The sequence below is a fragment of the Bubalus kerabau genome, chromosome 10, assembly GCF_029407905.1.
Source record: "Bubalus kerabau isolate K-KA32 ecotype Philippines breed swamp buffalo chromosome 10, PCC_UOA_SB_1v2, whole genome shotgun sequence".
Classification (NCBI taxonomy): Eukaryota; Metazoa; Chordata; class Mammalia; order Artiodactyla; family Bovidae; genus Bubalus; species Bubalus kerabau.
Genome location: NC_073633.1, coordinates 20,973,785 through 20,991,302, shown reverse-complemented (window position 1 = coordinate 20,991,302; position 17,518 = coordinate 20,973,785).

Here is a 17,518-nt window from a genome sequence, read left to right as displayed (position 1 = left end):
GGGAGAAAGTCTTTTTATTATCTACATTGGACAGATGGTGAAACAGAATCCCGGGAGGTGAAGAGGCCCATTGTAGGGCTGTGAGATAATGGATATTTAACTAATGTGAAGGTTTATCAGTGGATACAGTACAAATGGGACTTCCCTGGTAGCTCAGCTGGTAAAGAATCCACCTGCAGTGCGGGAGACCTGGGTTCAATCCCTGGATTAGGAAGTTCCCCTCGAGGAGGGCATGGCAACCCACTCTAGTATCCTTGCCTTAGAGGATCCCCATGGACAGAGGAGCCCGGTGGGCTACAGTCCGTAGGGTTGCAAAGAGTTGGCCACGACGACTAAGCAACTAAGCACAGAACAGTACAAGTGAACACCTGTTGAGCACAGGTATAATCACACGCACGCATGCACACTCGCTCACTTCTCCAGGAGTTAATGCAGTTAGTTCACACAGTGCACGTGGTATCAGAGAAGGGGCACGCGTGTTTTGTTTTCCTTTTTTTCTTTCTTACTCCTTCCTTTCCTCTTCTGTCTCTCAGCTGAGCTCTGAGGTAGTAAACACTTTCTTTCCAGTATTTGTGTTGGAATTTGAGCCCAAGTTGGTCTGGTGCAGCCCTATGCCAGTCTTCCAGACTGGATTCCATTCTCGCCGGACTCTCCCCCCTTGCTATGAGCTCCTGTGAACTTTTTCCATCCCATGGGTGGCTTCCTATCAAAGTCATTCCTGGCCTCTTTGGGCCAACCTGACCTCACTCTCTCAAAGGCAGCGCTCAAATTTCCACCCAGAAGAAATTCTCCAAATGGGATTTCAAATTGATTTAAAATCCAGATTCCCCACGTGGAACCAATAGCATTACCCTCTGTCTGGTTTCACTCATGAGCTAAGTGTTACTGAAGGTTTGTGCTCCAATCCCAGTCTGGTTTTATTGAGAACATTCGCCAGCTGAAGGATTTCAAAGGAAAGCCAGTTATATCCTGGGACCCCTTGGACGTGTGGCTTGGCGCCCTCCCTCCAGCCGGCTCTCAGAGCAAAGCGGGCCCGTGAGGTGGGGGTGGGGGGAAGGGAAGGGGGGATGAGCAGTGGGAGGGAGAGGGAGAAAGAACACCACATCCCCTCCTCCTCTGAGGACAGAAGCCGGACGATCTCAACGAGGTGTCGGCTCTCTGACGAGAGGTCGAGGGGCCCAGCACCAGGGCTTGTGGCCCTCGGCCTGTGCACAGGGTGCCAGGCACATCACCCGGCTCTAGGCAGGGCAGGTCTGTCTCCACAAGGAGCCTGCCCTGCAGCCTTTGGCAGAGTTGAGGATGGGGACAGAGAAGAACAACCTCGTCTCTTTCTGAACAGAAGCAACAACTCCAAGAGTAAAAGTCAATAGGCCTTCCCTCTCAGGAGAAAAGTTTTTTAAAATTATATATATTTATATACACACACACACCAGGAAATTAAGCCAGATGCTGAGATCTAAGAGAGGAGCGGCATTCTCGGCCCTCTAAAACATGAGCTTGTTTTTGTTGTTGTTTGGTTGCTAAGTCATGTCTGACTCCTTTGCGACCCCATGGATTATAACCCACCAGGTTCCTCTTTCCATAGGATACTCCAGGCAAGAATACTGGAGTGGGTTTCCATTTCCTTCTCGACCCAGGGATTGAACTCACATCTCCTGCGTTGGTAGGTGGCTTCTTTGCCACTGAGCCACCTGGGAAGCCACGCTTGTTTAGTGGATGGGAAATAAAGGAGTATTGACAGAGACACCCAAGACAACACTTAACAGGCTCACTGTGATTACAACCAAGCAGGGAGATTTCTGGGCAAGAAAGCGAGGGTTGACAGACACGAAGGACATGGTTTCAGAGCTGCCTGAGTGTCCCTCCATCTGAGGGCGCTCTTCCCAGGGCCTGTGGAGAAATGGGGGCCTCAACTCCACTTCTCAACTCCCCATCCCCACCCTCTACAAAATTCTACAAAAAATGGGAAATAATTTCCTGCCGACAGCTAAGAGGCCCTGTGCTGTCCGGTCCCACCTCCCAGAATCGGTCCTCAGCCCTCAACATCCCCCCAGTCCCGCCTCTCCCTGCAGCATCGCTCCAGGCCCCCATTACCCTGCACTAAAAGGAGAGGTCTCTGATGGCTTCTGCCCCACCTGTCTACCCCTACCCCAGCCACTCCCAGCTCAGCACACGATGCCTGAAACACTCCCAGGGTGGTGAAGGCACGTTGGGGTGTAGCCTCTAGAAGGCGGGGCCAAAGTTCATATTTTTATTATTCTTGATGCCAAGGTCTGAGTTTGTTTAGACCATCAATCACAGCCTGAGGAACTCTGTCAGTGGTATGCCTGAGTTACCCAGACACTTCCAAAGTTCCACTCTCTGACAACCTGCATCGTTACCCTCTGATACTATGATGCCTGTTTAAGCGATGAGGGAACGAAGACTTGGAGAGTCAAGACTTGCTCATGAGTGCTAGACAAGGAAGTGGCAGATCTGGGTCTCAAACCCAGGCTACTAGCGAATATCAGTGTTATCTCCATCAATAGCCTCCAGCCTGTCCAAGCACACACACCCTGGGTGAATTCAGAGAGAATGCTCCATATTCACCTCTCCCTTCACAGCCCACTCTGGAGGAACAGGCACTCAGCCCAAGGAACAAATTTGGGGACAGTTATGAGCAGGTCTCCGGGATGGAGAGCCAGTGCCTAATAAACCTCCTGGCCCGACGCTTGGGTGGAGCAGCTGGTCGCAGAGGCCAGGCCTGCCTCCCTCTCGGTCCCTTGCCGAGCTCTGGATACCTCTAGGCTTTTGTTGATGTCTAAAATTATTTCCAGAAAGAACTGTCTAAAGACTCCTAAAAGGGCAATAAAACCCTCTGACTTGTACATTTCCACAGGCTCAGGTGGGCTTTTGTGGGGTTCTTAGCAACCCAGCTGCAGTCCAAGTCACAGAAAGCCAAGCGATTCTCACCCTGGAAGGCCTGGTTTGATAGGGAGGTGGCCCATGTCCCAGCACATAGGTTCCTCCTCCCTGGCCTGCCAGGCTGTCTGGGGCCTGATGGCAGAGGAGAACGTGGGTTTTGGAGACATCCTCTGGATAGATACAGGCAAAGCATCTACTTTGTGCCAAGAATGGTGACTGAAGACACAGTAAAGGGAACGACGTTGAAATCCAGTGGGGAGTGGAGATGGGCAACAAGTTACCAGGCAATTCTAATTCAACAGGGATATAGGCAATGCTGCAGAAATAGGAGGGGAGCTGTCAGTCTGGGTGTCCTGGAAGGCTTCCTGGAGGAGGTGATGTCTGAGTGGAGAGGACCAGAGAGTTGAATATGCAAATACCTGGAGACCTGTCTCAACAATAGCTCCTACCTCCCAAGTTGGTTGCATGACCTTAGCCCAGTAACTTAGCCTCAGGTTGGCTCGACTTCTTACCTGTAAAGTAGGACTAGTAAGGACCTATTTCATAGAGTTCTTGTGTGGACTGGGTTCTAGAATGCTAATATCCTCCCCAAATTCATGTGTTGATAGCCCTAACGCCCATTGTGATGGTATCTGGAGATGGGACCTTTAGGGAATAATTGTTTAGGTGAGATCTGGAGGGTAAAGCCCCTGTGATGGGATTAGTGCTCTTACAAGAAGACACATAGAGAATGCTCTCTCCTTCTCTCTCTTGCCTACCATGTGAGGGAAGACACAGCAAGAAGGCATTCCCCCACCCAGGAAGATAGTTCTCACCAGGAACTGAATCAACTGACATGTTAATCTTAGATTTCCATCCTCCAGAACTGAGCGAAACTTCTCTACTGTTTAGGACACAGAGTCCATGGTGTTTTGTTAGAGCAACCAGAGCAGACCAAGACAGACTGCATGTAAAAAATAGTGTTTAGCCTATGCCTGGAAGCATAGGTGTGTTCGGCTTCCTGGGTGGCTCAGCGGTATAGAATCCACCAGCCAATGCAGGAGGCATTTGATCCGTCGGTTGGGAAGGAAATGGCAACTCCATTTCCTCCAGTATTCTTGCCTGCGAAATCCCTCAGACAGAGGAGGTTGGCGAGCTATAGTCCATGGAGTGGCAGAGTCGGATATAACTTAGAGACTAAACAACAACAATAGGTATGTTAACATAATAAAGGGGCAGAAATCACTGGGAAAGAGCTTCTGGCATGGAGGCTGTGACCAGGCAGCCTGTATTCAAACCTAGCACTGCATCTTGAGCTGTGAGTCCAGTTTAACCTCTCTGTGTCTCAGTTTGCTTACCTGTCGGGGCCGGGGGAGTGTGTGTGAAAATATTTCTGTTTCCAGAACAGGTAAGCAGTAATATTCAGCTGCTGTATACAACAATGCGGCCTATGAAAGTGTGTGAAAGGGTTAGCCTCTCAGTTGTGTCTGTCTCTTTGCAACCCCACGGACTGTAGCCAGCCAAGCTCCTCTGCCCATGGAATTCTCCAGGCATGAATACTAGAGTGGGTTGCCATTCATTTCCTTCATTCCCTGGCAATGCAGCCAGGCTTATGGCTAAAACATTGAAATATTTCCATACCAACTCATCTCCCTGAGGGCCTCCCAGGACCCTCCCAGACGTTCCCTACAATCTTGCAACTAAGTTCATAACCAGCACTAGCAGCCTGCTCTTCTAAGTTAGTTCATCAGTAAATTAAAAAGGGTTCCCAAAATGCTTTGATAGGTGACGTCATCGTTATTGGAGTAAAATCTGCCTTTACTCATCCATCCATTCATTCAATAAATATTTATTGACTGTCTCCAAATGTCGCACCTGTCAGGACCTGGGGATCTAAAGAGAAATAAGGCCTCGTCTGTGTCCTCAGGAGACCTACAGTGTAGCAGGAAAAAAAATCAGAGTTAAAAGGCTGTGTAAGGGGATGCCCAGGGCCCTGGGGGCTCTAACAGATGCCCTGTGGGGGACATCTGGGAGGGTCCTGGGAGGCCCTCAGGGAGATGAGGAACTTTCCGAGCTGGTATGGAAATATTTCTAACAAGGTGATTGAGTCCAAGGACAAGCCCGGCCCCTGCATTAAGGTGTGACACTTTTTGGTCCAGCAGTGGTTTCTCTACCTGATACATGCCCTCTCCATATAGGCTTGCCAGATTTAGCAAATAAAAATTCAGGCCACTCTGTGAAATAATTTCAGATAAATAATGAAATGAATTTTTTGGTGTTATAAGCCTGTCTCAAAATATTGTGTGGGACATGTACTTAGGTGCTTATCTGAACTCTAGATTTAAGTGAGCATGCCATAATTTGTCAGAGAAGGCAATGGCACCCCACTCCCCAGTACTCTTGCCTGGAAAATCCCAAGGACAGAGGAGCCTGGTAGGCTGCAGTCCATTGGGTTGCTAAGAGTCGGATATGACTGAGCGACTTCACTTTCACTTTTCATTTTTCATGCATTGGAGAAGGCAATGGCAACCCACTCCACTGTTCTTGCCTGGAGAATCCCAGGCACGGGGGAGCCTGGTGGGCTGCCGTCTATGGGGTTGCACAGAGTCGGACACGACTGAAGCAACTTAGCAGCAGCAGCCATCATTTGTTGGGTTGATCAAAAAGTTCTTTTTTCCCCATTACGTCTTATGAAAAAATCCCAACTAACTTATTGGCCAACCCAATATGTGGCAACCCCATTCCTAGGTCAAGTTATTATAACCAGTGCCCCATTAACTGTCAAATGGGACCCTGACACTTATGCCTGAAAGACCATCTCAGACACAGCTTGATTTCCTAGAGAGAATAAGAAAAGGACAGAACAGAAGGACATGAGAGTGGAGGGGCCCAAAGGGAGGTGGGCAGAAAATGGGGGTGCCCCAGGAAAGGGGGGAGGAAGAAAACGATGGGCAGCAGGAGAGGGGAGCTTCTCTGCAGCTGCCCCTCCCTCCCCGGCGCCGCCCCTCCTCCACCCCAGCGATGTGGATGTGCCTGGAGGGAGGCACGGCCGTCTTGGGAACCTGAGTGTGCTCTCTGAAATGTCAGCAGAAATAAACCTGGCTAATCCTCCGCGATGGCCCGTCACATTAATATCCCTGAAATTCCAAGCGGATTAAAATAACCACAAGCATGACACCATTTGGAAGGCCGGGGATTTACTTGGAAGCTGTGCCCCACTGGCGAGCATTCCTCTAATTGCTGCTTCGTATAAATAGAGTGTTCTTTAATATCGCCACTAGCCCCGGCTGACAGATTTAGAAGGGAGTTGTCGAAGTCATCAGAGCCCAGGCCACGGTAAACCGAGGCTCCATTCAGGCTGTAAATGGGATTCTCGTGGGCCGATCAATCTTACCACAGCCGCCAGCGTTGCCTGTTGATCTGTGAGGTCCTGAGAGGCTACAGCTTCCCAGAAATGTGCTTGCATCTGTCAGAATTATAAGCAGCTGGCAGCTGACACAAAGGTCAAATTTGCTGCTAGTGTGGAAATAGAAGCTCCCCAGTACACGAAATGCTACTTAGCAGTAGATCAATTGCAGGCGGGTCATTAAGGGAGGATGGGGTGTGTGTGTGTGTGTATGTTACAACCTCGGTTGCCCAGAACCCACTTCATCTGTAGGTCCATGCTGGGTACAAAAGCAGGTGCTCAGATGAATAAAATTAAATAACAATTAGTTCACAGCAAGATTTTTAGCATCATCATCATCAGGGAGTTTTCACTCTGTCATCTAACAAGTAGCTGGCACTTCCGCTGACTTAGGCATTGTTAGCACACTGTAGAGACTTGGCTAGGACCTCTCTTATTAAGGGGCTGTGTGGCCTTGGATGTCTTATTTCTTGGCTTTGCTGAGTCTCAAATTTGCTATCTTTAAAATGGGTATGAGAGATCTTCCTGCTGGTCCAGGCTTCCAATGCAGGGATGCAGAGGCCAAGGGTTCAATCCCTGGTCAAGGAACTAAGATCCCACATCGTTCATGGTCTGGCCAAAAAAAAACTAAAATGGGAGGATAATTTCTACTTTAGAGAGTATTGAGTAGAATTGATAAAACTAGGTCCCTACAGAGCTGGCGCAGGTAATGCCCAAGTGTGTTAACAGTAACTTGTGTCAAATGTTTACCTAGGAAAATGGCAGAGGAGGCAAGGGAGCCAGGAAAGGACAGGCCCAGATGCAGACTTGGTTACACCCTGAGAAGCAATTCAAGGTCTGAATCCCAGTGTCCCAAGCCATGCGAACTCAGGCTATGTCCAGGGGAAAGATCTAATTTGGGGGAGGGTTTCACTGCAAAGGCAGTTTCCAGGACCCATGAATGCTTGACCTTCCATTTGACCCAAACACATCCCCAGTCAAGAGTGGGCCCCAGGACTTGCCTGGTGGTCCAGTGGTTAAGAATCTGCCTGCCAATGCAGGGGACACGAGTTTGATCCCTGGTCCAGGAAGATTCCGCATGCCACAGAGCAACTAAGCCCGTGTACCACAACTCCTGTGCCCAAGTGCTGCAACTACTCAAGCCCGCACCCCCTAGAGCCTGTGCTCGCAAAAGCAGAAGCCACGGCCCTTGTAGGACAACTAGAGAGCAGCCCAGCTCACTGCAACTAGAGAAAGCCAGTACACAGCAAAAAGACCCAGGGCAGCCAAGAATAAATAAACTAAAAATGTTTAATAAAGTGGGCCCCAGGGAGGTGGGACTTGCCCTACCCAAGGAGAGGGCTGGTGAGATGCAGGCCCCAGTGCCCTCCTGCAGCCACAGACTCAGGGCCAGGGCAGAGCCTGAGGGAGTCCAGGCGCTCTTGGTCTTCTGGACTTCGTTCTGGTCTGTCGCGTCAACCAAAAGACTTCTTAGATTTCCAACAAATCTGGAGTCCAGCCCCTGTAGGGAATTGGGTCTGGGGTAAGCCAAGCTGTTCTTGGATGTGTTGACTCATAACACTGTATCAGACACCTAGGCAAGAATCAGCTTTTGGCCTTGTAACCAAATTCCACCCAAATCCCACCCCAATTCCAGTTCACTGAAAATCTGTCTAAACGAGGTGACTTCTGTAAGAGCCAGGGATTTTTTCCACTCCAGCTGTTGGCACATCCCTCCGAGTGATGATTCCTGTGTCTGCACCGCACGTTACAAGCTTAGAAGTCCTCTTGTGTCCTGTGGCTCTTTCAAGTCTCACTCACATCAGCCTTTGGCAGCTGGTCCGAATGTAAAGACCTTGAGCTTTGCATCCCTCAGACTCAGGATTGCACCCTTGTCTGCTCATCTCAGCAGTCTGTCAGTTCTAAGGCTCACTTTTCACACATTTTAACATCTCTGACGTTAGAATGGTCTTAGGATCTGTGACCCCTTACAGTTATAACTGTCAGTTCTTTTTCTTTCTTTCTATAAGATCATGGTGTGTCTTACCATCAGTGAAGTCCTAGATTCGATGAATTAAGTGTCTGGCCTTTGGCAAGTCCCTTCTCTGTGCATCTACTTTCAGCATCTGTAAACTGGCAGGGCTGTTGTGAAGATGAAATAAGAGGCTCATGGAAAGACACTTGCCTGTGGCAGTCACAGGAAGCCTGAGAGCTGGACTGCTGTGAGCAGCAAAGCAACTTTTACAGATGAGGAAACCGAGCCCCAGGGGGAGGCCCAGTCACAGGCAGATACTTGAGGTTTTCACAGTACAGTTGACCCTTGAACAACGTGGGTTTCAACTGCACTGCTCCACTTAGACTCAAATTTTTTTTCAATAAATGCTTAGTCGTTCCTCCCTATCCTGGGGTGCAAAACTGCGTATTCAGAGGGCAAACTATGAGGACCTTGAACATCGGAGGATTTTGGTACCCACAGGGGTCCTGGGGCCAACCCCCAACAGATACCAAAGGGTGAGTGTATTCTCATCAGCATCATCGCACCAGTATTTACCCCACCAGGAAGAAGAGTGACTCGGGGAGTGTTCAGCCCAGGAGGCTGGGCTAAATGAGGGGCCTGGTCTGCTCCTGGACACTCAGCCACTGGTGGGCTGTGGGTGGGACTCTCCAGCAGAGCCCAAGAGGCAGCCACCAGGGTCAGCCCTATTTTATATAAAAAAATAAGTGCCAGCGTGTCATTCATCATTTTAATCCAGAATATGGGTAAGGAAAAACCAGCATCACATGGTGTGTGGTAATAATTCAAAAAAAGAGACGCTTGAAACATTTATTTGTTAAAATATTGTGGATTCGTTTTAACTGTATTAGAATTCATTTCATAGGCCACAGATTCAAATGGGAAATAAAGAAAAGCTTATTTCCCTATTGACCTCCCCCGCCATTCTACTTTTGGCAGAATCTCCATTTTAGCTGCCTCAAGGGCCCCCCTCTCGTTTTCTAGATGTGGCACCCGACTGGGGTCAGGAAACAGGTATCAGACCAGCCATGGAGCACGCCTGGCTCTCTGTGGTCGCTTGTCCACATCAGCCTCTGCTCAGCAGGGCCTTGGTCCCTCGTGGACACCCACACGGGCTGGTGAGGAGTCCTCGTTTCTGCCACTCTGGTGCCGGTGGTCCATGCCTGCTCCTGATGGCACATGTCCTCTTCTCCAAGCATGAGGCCCTCGGGGCCTTCAGCAAAGGCATCCTGCCGCCCCATCCCAATGAGACGCAAGCTTGTGATGTAGCCTGGGCCCTCAGGCTGGTCCCTTGCTGAATGCTGATGCTTTTCTCTGAAGCTTCCAGTCCCCCAACTTGTCTCAGGGAGTGGGGCGCCTGTCCCCTCTGTTCTCAGAGCCCCCAAACTATTGAGTATCCTGTTTCCCCCTCAACTCCGGGGTCTGGGGATGTGAAGTGTCTGGCAGGACCGTTCCCAGCCAGAATTCCATGTCAGCACCTAAGTCTGTCTTTCTGAAACCCCCTTCTGGGTAAGTGGGATTAAAAAAAAAAAAAAAAAAAAAAAAAAAACGGTTAACTTACCACACCCTCGTCCTCCCGAGTGGTACACACGTAGGGTCTAGATACTCCAAAGGAAAGACTTTGAGACCCCCCCAAACTATTTCCTCTGCCATGAAATTCAAAATCTATGTGATTGCTTGTTCTTCTGTTTCTGCCACGAGGACTGTATCATGAGGTTGGGAGTAAAGACCAAGGAAAGTGTAGGAGACAACCGAGGAAGAACAGTCCGGTGAATTTTTAAGTGATTTCAAAATTTTATCCTACCATGGCAGGTAGAAGTTCACCAAGGTCCATGTTGTTCATTAAATCCGGATTTGAAATATTTACGGGACACATGACTGAATCATGTGAACTGGAAACAAGGAGATGGGGCGCGTAACCTCGCTCTGCCCTGAGCCAAACGCCTGGGCTGCTTTCCTCTGCCAGTCATGGGGAAAGACAGGCTCCAGGCTTCAGCTACAGAAGCCAAGCCAGCCAGACACGTGTTCTCCCAGACCTTACAGCTGAGGAGGGCACACGGCCTGTGCTGAGTCAACTGGCTGCTCCCACCAAGGGCGACAGAAAGAGCTGTGGGTCAGTTTCTAACGCATCCTGGCTCTAGCTGAAGCTACCTGACCCAACTTCGGGTCATACCTGGCCACGAGCTCAGCAACCCACTTGCCTTGGGCTCCTGCCTATTTTGTGAACGTGGTTCTCCAAGCTTCCAGTGGGTGGGCAGGCTCCCTAATAGTACACCCGTCGAATCTCCTCCTCCCGGCTTATCCAGCATCGGCATCAGTGGTGTACAGCTGAGAACTCTGGTGACAAGGAGTAACTCAGCCCCTTTCTATGAACCTCAGTGGCTGTCTCTATAATGTGAGGTGTCTGAATCAGAGGAAATCCAAGATCTTTACCGTCTATCCTATTATTTTCATGCTCTGCAGCCGAATGACCCCACCTACCTGGCTGGTCCACACATCCATGCCCCAAACTCCACCACGCTCTAGATGGCCCCTGTCCACATTTCAGGGAGTAGTCCTTCTGCACAGTTGACCTTACACCTCATTCCATCCAGCCTGTGGGTGATGCCCACCCCCCAAATGAGTCCTGGAATCCTTCAATCAGCCAGGTTCCTTCACTGAAAGACCTCTCAGAGACTTTAATACACTGGTGTACATTGTGATCCTCCAACACAGGACTAAAGTGCTCATAAATTAGCTCCCAAAGGAATATTATGGCAAACATGTTTCCTTGATGCTCATTATAAGAACTAGATGACAAGGGAACTCACATTGAGAAAACTCAATGCCAGGTGTCACTTAAAGAAAGACTATAATACTGCATGATTTCCAAAACTCCCTCTCTCTCACGCACACACAGGAATTCCCTGGCTCAGCCTGACTCCATCTGAACTTCTTTTTTACTGCCATCGCTCGGCTTCCTGGATGCACAGACATAAGTGGCAGTGAGCGCCTGCAGTTGGAGTTGTGTGCCTGAGGCAACAGTCAGCGGTGACTCGAGGTTTGGGGTTTCCATGCTCCATGGCTCGTTTGTCCTCTGTGCCACTCAGGATGCAGCAAGTGCAAACACGTGTGCTTTCTTGAGCTCTGGGCACTCAGCTGGGCTGTGGGCAGTGTACTGCCTCCCACCTTGCCCAAACCCTAATGTGGGAGACCAGGTAGGTCTGGTGTGGCTCCCGAGCCTTGCAGATGGTCCTGGCTTTGCCCCCAAGGCTCCTAGGGGCCTCCCTGACTTCCACCCCAAGGCCATAGACAGCCCCACACGTACCACACCTCCCTCCAAGTCTGCGACAGAACTGCTATTCAAGAATGGTTCAAAACCACTTGAAGTCCTTTCTATTTTCAACCTGAGCCTTCTCTGGAGAGAACAGCTGCTTTAAGTTTGCTTCTCACTGTGTGAAGAAGGATTTCCTCATCCAACTTTAAGGGGAACTCCTCAAAGGTCTGCTACGGGGCTGGGTGGGAGGCCTGCCTCCACCACCGAGCCCTCCAGGAGTGCCTGACGGTGACCCATGGCTTCCACAGGGCCTGAGAACTGGCCCCTTCAGCCTCTTGCCTTTCCAAACTGAAGTATTTCATATAGTATTTCCTGAAGGTTTTCTTTCTTTCTTTGTTCTTTATTCACAAAACATCCTTGTTACCAAAAAGTAGGAAAATGAAATAAAATATATGAAGAGATGAATAACTCATGATCTTGCCACCCAAAGATAATACAGTAAACATTTGGGAACATATCCAGATGGTACAGTAGTAAAGAATCCATCTGCTAATGCAGGAGACACAGGAGATACAGGTTTGATCCCTGGGTCAGGAAGATCCCCTGGAGAAGGAAATGGCCAGCATTCTTGCCTGGAGAATCCCATGGACAGAGGAGCCTGGTGGGCTACTGTCCCTAGGGTTGCAAAGAGTTGGACACGACTGAGTGAGCAGTCACACATACCTCCTTATATTTGGTCTTTTCTTTCCTAATCCTGTGGTCACACTTGTGTAAATGAGGACTCATTCTACCTCAAGTGACAGATAATCTCATTCAAATGGTTTAAAACATAAAATAATTCATTGGTTCTCACTGATAAAGAACTAAGAGCAGATCTAGCTTCAGACAAAGCTGGATCAGGAGCTCGTCACTGCTCTCAGGATTACAGCCCCTCTCTAGTCCTGAGTTTCATTCTCAGGCTGCAGGATGCCATCCGGGGCTTAGCTCACAAGCCTTCAGGTTCAAGTGTAGAAGGGAAACCTGAGCATCCTTTCCAGGAGTTTCCACAAAAGTCCTGAACCTCATTTTGATTGTGCCATCCTCTGGTCAATGCCCACCTCTAAGCCAGTTACTGTGACTGTGGAATGTGAAGTACCAATTAGCTGAGGTTGAGGTCAGAGACTCTGCCTCCAGAGGCCTATGCAGGAGACCTGGACTAAGACGGGATTAGTGCCAAATGAAAACTCAGCTGTTGTAAGATGAAGAAATCAATGAAGAGAGGTGGGGGATTAAGCAGTAAGTGTGCACTGAAAGTTGAATATGAGGCATCTAGCTCAAAATCGTGAGTGGCTCACCAGTCAGCCTTTAGAACTTCTCACCAAGCATGTCTAGGAGAAGTCCCACTAATGTCTCTTAACCTACCTAGAATGCCCTCCATCAAGCACAGAAGGGCCCACTGGGAAGATGTGGGAAGACTCTTCACACCCTGCCTCTTCTGAGTCCTGTCTCACTGACCCAGGGTTGGACCCATCACAAATTTGCCGGCTACCCTTCTCCATATCTTAAGAGCTATTCTTTGAAGAGTTTTGTAACCTCTCCTCACGGCAGTGCCCTCTCTTTCTCTGTCATCATCTGTCCACAACCAGGCAAGCAAATGATAGAAAACAGAAAGTAGGGAGCAAGTGGGAAAAGGCCTCCTGGGACATAGTCTTTTCACTGACAGCTAGATGTGGGGCCAGAGGGGAGGAGCCAGAACACCCAGCGTGTGCTGGGGTTCCCTGCACCCCAACAGTAGCTTTGAGTGTCCAAGGGCCAGACAGGAGTGAAAGAATCCCAACCCAACACAGCATGGATATGCCAGGAGTCAGGGGCTGAGCTGGGGGCCCTCAGACTGGTCTATGCCAACTGTAGATCTGAGAGGAACATGCATTCCCATTCTCAGCGAGCTCAGAAGAGAAAACGTGATCTGCCTAAAAGAGGGGCAGAAAGCCTTAGGGAGAGAACATAGACTTCATTTTAAGATGAAATAACAAGGTAATAGGAAAAGGGAGACAGGCGAAAAGCAGAAGAATTATAAAATAACTAAAAACATAAGAGGTGAATTAAAAACCACTTTGGAAGAAGGTAATGAAAAATAGACCTGATGACCCAGAAAAACAAATCAGCAAAGTAGAGAAAGAACTTGGCCAGCTCTCCTGGGATGCAAGGGAAAAAAAAAAAAAAAAGGATAAAGAGATGACAGTTATGAGAGACAGACATGTAGGAGAGCTGAGGTGCAAATGTTAGAGCTGATTTCTTGAGCAGACAACCAAACACAAACTTCCCCCACCCCCCCACCCGCCATGCAAACTTTTGGCAGGGTAAACCAAGAAGGAAGTTGGAGGTACCATGTTGAGAAGAGGCAGGGCATCTGACCATTGGTATGGTGGTGCCCAGTTATACAGAGAGCTGGCAATTACACGAGCTGAATTTTTGGCACTCTGGCTACACCAGAGCCTGCCGGCTCAGTTTCAGCCTTGTGAATTTCATGTCTATCTGCAGCATCATGGAGCTATGACACACAGGGCATGGCTGCCTGGAGGATGCTTATGCCAGATGCAAGGTACCAGGAGTTCAAGGAAACTGGGTCACTGTAAGGACCCAGAGCAGGCTCATGGGGCCAAAAGGGAAGTGAGCAGGCAGCCAAGACAACTTTCTCATTCTGTGAAAGGGGAGAATAGTACCAGGCAAGGAAGAGTGGTGGCCCATGAAGAAAGAGCTTTGCTCACTGGAGTTGCACATTCAGGATGTCTCTCGAAAATAAAGATCTGTCAGCCCAGAAACCCCAGCAGTTCTAATGAGGCTGGATTCAGCAAGCAGGTGAACTGCAGCATTTGGCAGATGTAGAGGGTCGCTGACACCGGAGAGGCCAGGTGGCTGCCACCTCAGCCTATCCCTTGTGTTCCCCAGAGCTTGACCCCAGGATGGATCGTTCAAGAAAGTCTGCCCTGGATGCAGTGACCTCTGAGGCTCAGCTCCACTCCTGGAAACACACCTCCATGCCCCTGCTGGAGAAGGGGAGAAAAGGCTGATTTTGCAGTCACAAATCTAAAGTTCTGACCTTGACATGCTTGGTGACTGTCCCTTAAGATCTCAGGGTAAGGTCTCCATGGGGGAGGAATCCCTCCAAACCTGGCCCCATCTCTTCATTTCCTTCGCAGAATTCTGTGTCATCAGACTGAGGCATTCAGTGGTAAAGTGCTCTGCAAAGAAGAAAGTGATCCAGTGATGGGGGTTTGTTGTTGTTCTTTTCAGTCACTCAGTTGTGTCTGACTCTGCGACCCCATGGACTGAAGCATGCCAGGCTTCTCTGTCCTTCACCATCCTCCTGGAGTTTGCTCAAACTCCATCCAACCATCTTGTCCTCTGTTGTCCCCTTCTCCTCCTCCGTTCAATCTTTCCCAGCATCAGGGTCTTTTCTAATGAGTTGGCTCTTTGCATCAGGTAGCCAAAGTATTGGAGCTTCAGCATCAGTCCTTCTAATGAATATTCAGGGTTGATTCCCTTTAGGATTGACTGGTTTGATCTCCTTGCAGTCCAAGGGCCTCTCGAGTCTTCTCCAACACCACTGTTCAAAAACATAAGTTCTTTGGCACTCAGCCTTCTTTATGGTCTAACTCTCACATCTATACATGACTACTGGAAAAAACCATAGCTTTGACTAGACAGACCTTTGTCGGCAAAGTAATGTCTCTGCTTTTTAATGTGCTGTCTAGGTTTGTCATAGCTTTTCTTCCAAGGAATAAGTGTCTTTTAATTTCATGGCTGCAGTCACCATCTGCAGTGATTTTGGAGCCCAAGAAAATAAAGTGATGGGGGTTAGGAGGATTCTAAGGACATAGCAAGTGGAAAGAAAGAAAGATTATTTTAGAACAGGGATAGAGGAGGAGGGAGTAATGTCAGAAAGCCAGCATCTTACTTAGAAGAAGAAAAGAAAAATTAAGTCTCAAAGGCTTCTTAGTGAGCAGGAAAGCTTCCAGCAAGTCCTGACTCGGACACTAGCTCTGGGACCACCCCCAAGCCCTGTCTGTCCTGATCCGTGTGATGCGTGTTGTCAGCTTTGAAGTGACTACATGTGAGGTGCAGAAAGAAAACCCCACAGTTTTATGTGTGTGTATGTATGTATGTATATGTATATGTGTGTGTGTGTATGTGTGTATATATATATATATATATAATGAAGGGAAAAGGGCAATTTTCCATCAGTTTGAAAACGTGGCCTGTCGAAGGAGGTGAGACTAAAAAGGGAGTCCTTCCCCTTTGGCTGTACACCTGCAGACATAGCCTCTGCTCCGATTTCTTTTTCAATCCCAAGGACTCTTTCTCCAGGCCAGAAGCAGTCCTTCAAGGGACGCATAGCAGAACCAGACCTCACAAGAAAGGAGCCCAGCCCTGGGGGCAGAAGATTCAGGATCAAATGCCTTTTGCTGTGTGTGGCAATAGTGTGCCTGCCCTGGGCCTCAGTTCCCCCTTCTGTAAGATAGTCAGGGTGGATCAAAACATTCTCATCCCTCCCATCACCCTTCTTTAAAAAACAGAGCTTTGACATCTGTTCACTGCTACGTTTAAAACAGATAACCAGCAAGGACCTACTGGACAGTACAGGGAACTCTGCTAAATATTATGTAATAACCTAAATGGGAAAAGAATCTGAAAAAGAATGTGTGTGTATTAGTCATTCAGTTGTGTCTGACTCTTTGAGACCGCCTGGACTGCAGCCTGCCAGGCTCCTCTGTCTATGGGATTTTCCTGGCAAGAATACTAGAGTAGGTTCCCATTTCCTTCTCCATGAAAAAAAAATTGAGGCATATATATGTATAACTGAATTATTTTGCTGTATATCTGAAACTGACTACATTGTCGATCAACTATACTCCAGTATAAAATTAAAAGTTTTAAAAATAAAAATGAGATAATAGAGCTTTAGTGGAATAATTAGAGGAAGGAAATCTTCTGTCAAAAATATTTCAGTTGTTTTCTTTTTAGATATCCTGCACAAATATATTTAATATTTTATAAGTGCATAAATGTCATATGCTCATCTTTTTTACTCTTCTTTGTTTTGCTTGGCTCCTGTCCTAACTCTGAAAGATCTTGTAGGACCTTTTTGTTCTGGTGATCTTATTCCTGAAGCTAGAAAAATTCCAAGGAAAGGGAAAACGGTGCCATGGGGCCATAGATACCGTGGTGATAAGTGATGAGTCAGGCTCCATGTGGGGTGTTTCCCGCTCCTCTGGGAACATAATGAGTTTGCCTTTCCCCTGCCTGTCTAGCCTTTCCTGCCCCCACTCTGACCATCACCCCCATGCTAATTCCAAAGCAGGTCAGAACTCAGATCTGAAAGCCAGGTCATATCTAAGTTTGACCTCTGAATTCCCTGTCTTTCATGGAAGCTGGGGACCAGAGAAACCACCAGAATCATTTGGTCCAGGCCTCTCTATCAAGGCAAGTAGTCCATCCTCCCTGGAAAACAGCTACCTGTGGAAAGCTTGTCCCACCCAGCTTCCTGTAGGGAGTGGAGGTAGGTGCATGCCGAAGTTTTTCAGGCCAACTGGCTCATTTCTTTCCACCTTAGGACCCCCTGGAAGTTAGGATGCCCATATCTTGCCTCAACTCTTAGCCATCAGTTCAGCCAGGAGCTACTCCTACCAGGCAAGAGAAAGAAAGCAAAGCAAACCCCATGAAGTTCAGCTCAATGAACAAGCCATTCACAAAAGAAACAGAGTGACTAGGAACACATGAACATATTTTACACCTTGGTAAAAAGCAAGGAAATCAAAATGAAACAGTGGTGCCCTTGGCACATATGAAAAAGGAAGAGGTACAACTCCGTGAGAACCAAGGGCAGTGGGTGCCCATCAAGAGCAGCAGACCCTCTGTGTGGGGAGGCCCGGGGTTAGGATGGGTGCAAGGCAAGCTCGCAGCAGGCACTCACCTCTGGACCCATCAGTTCTACTGTCGG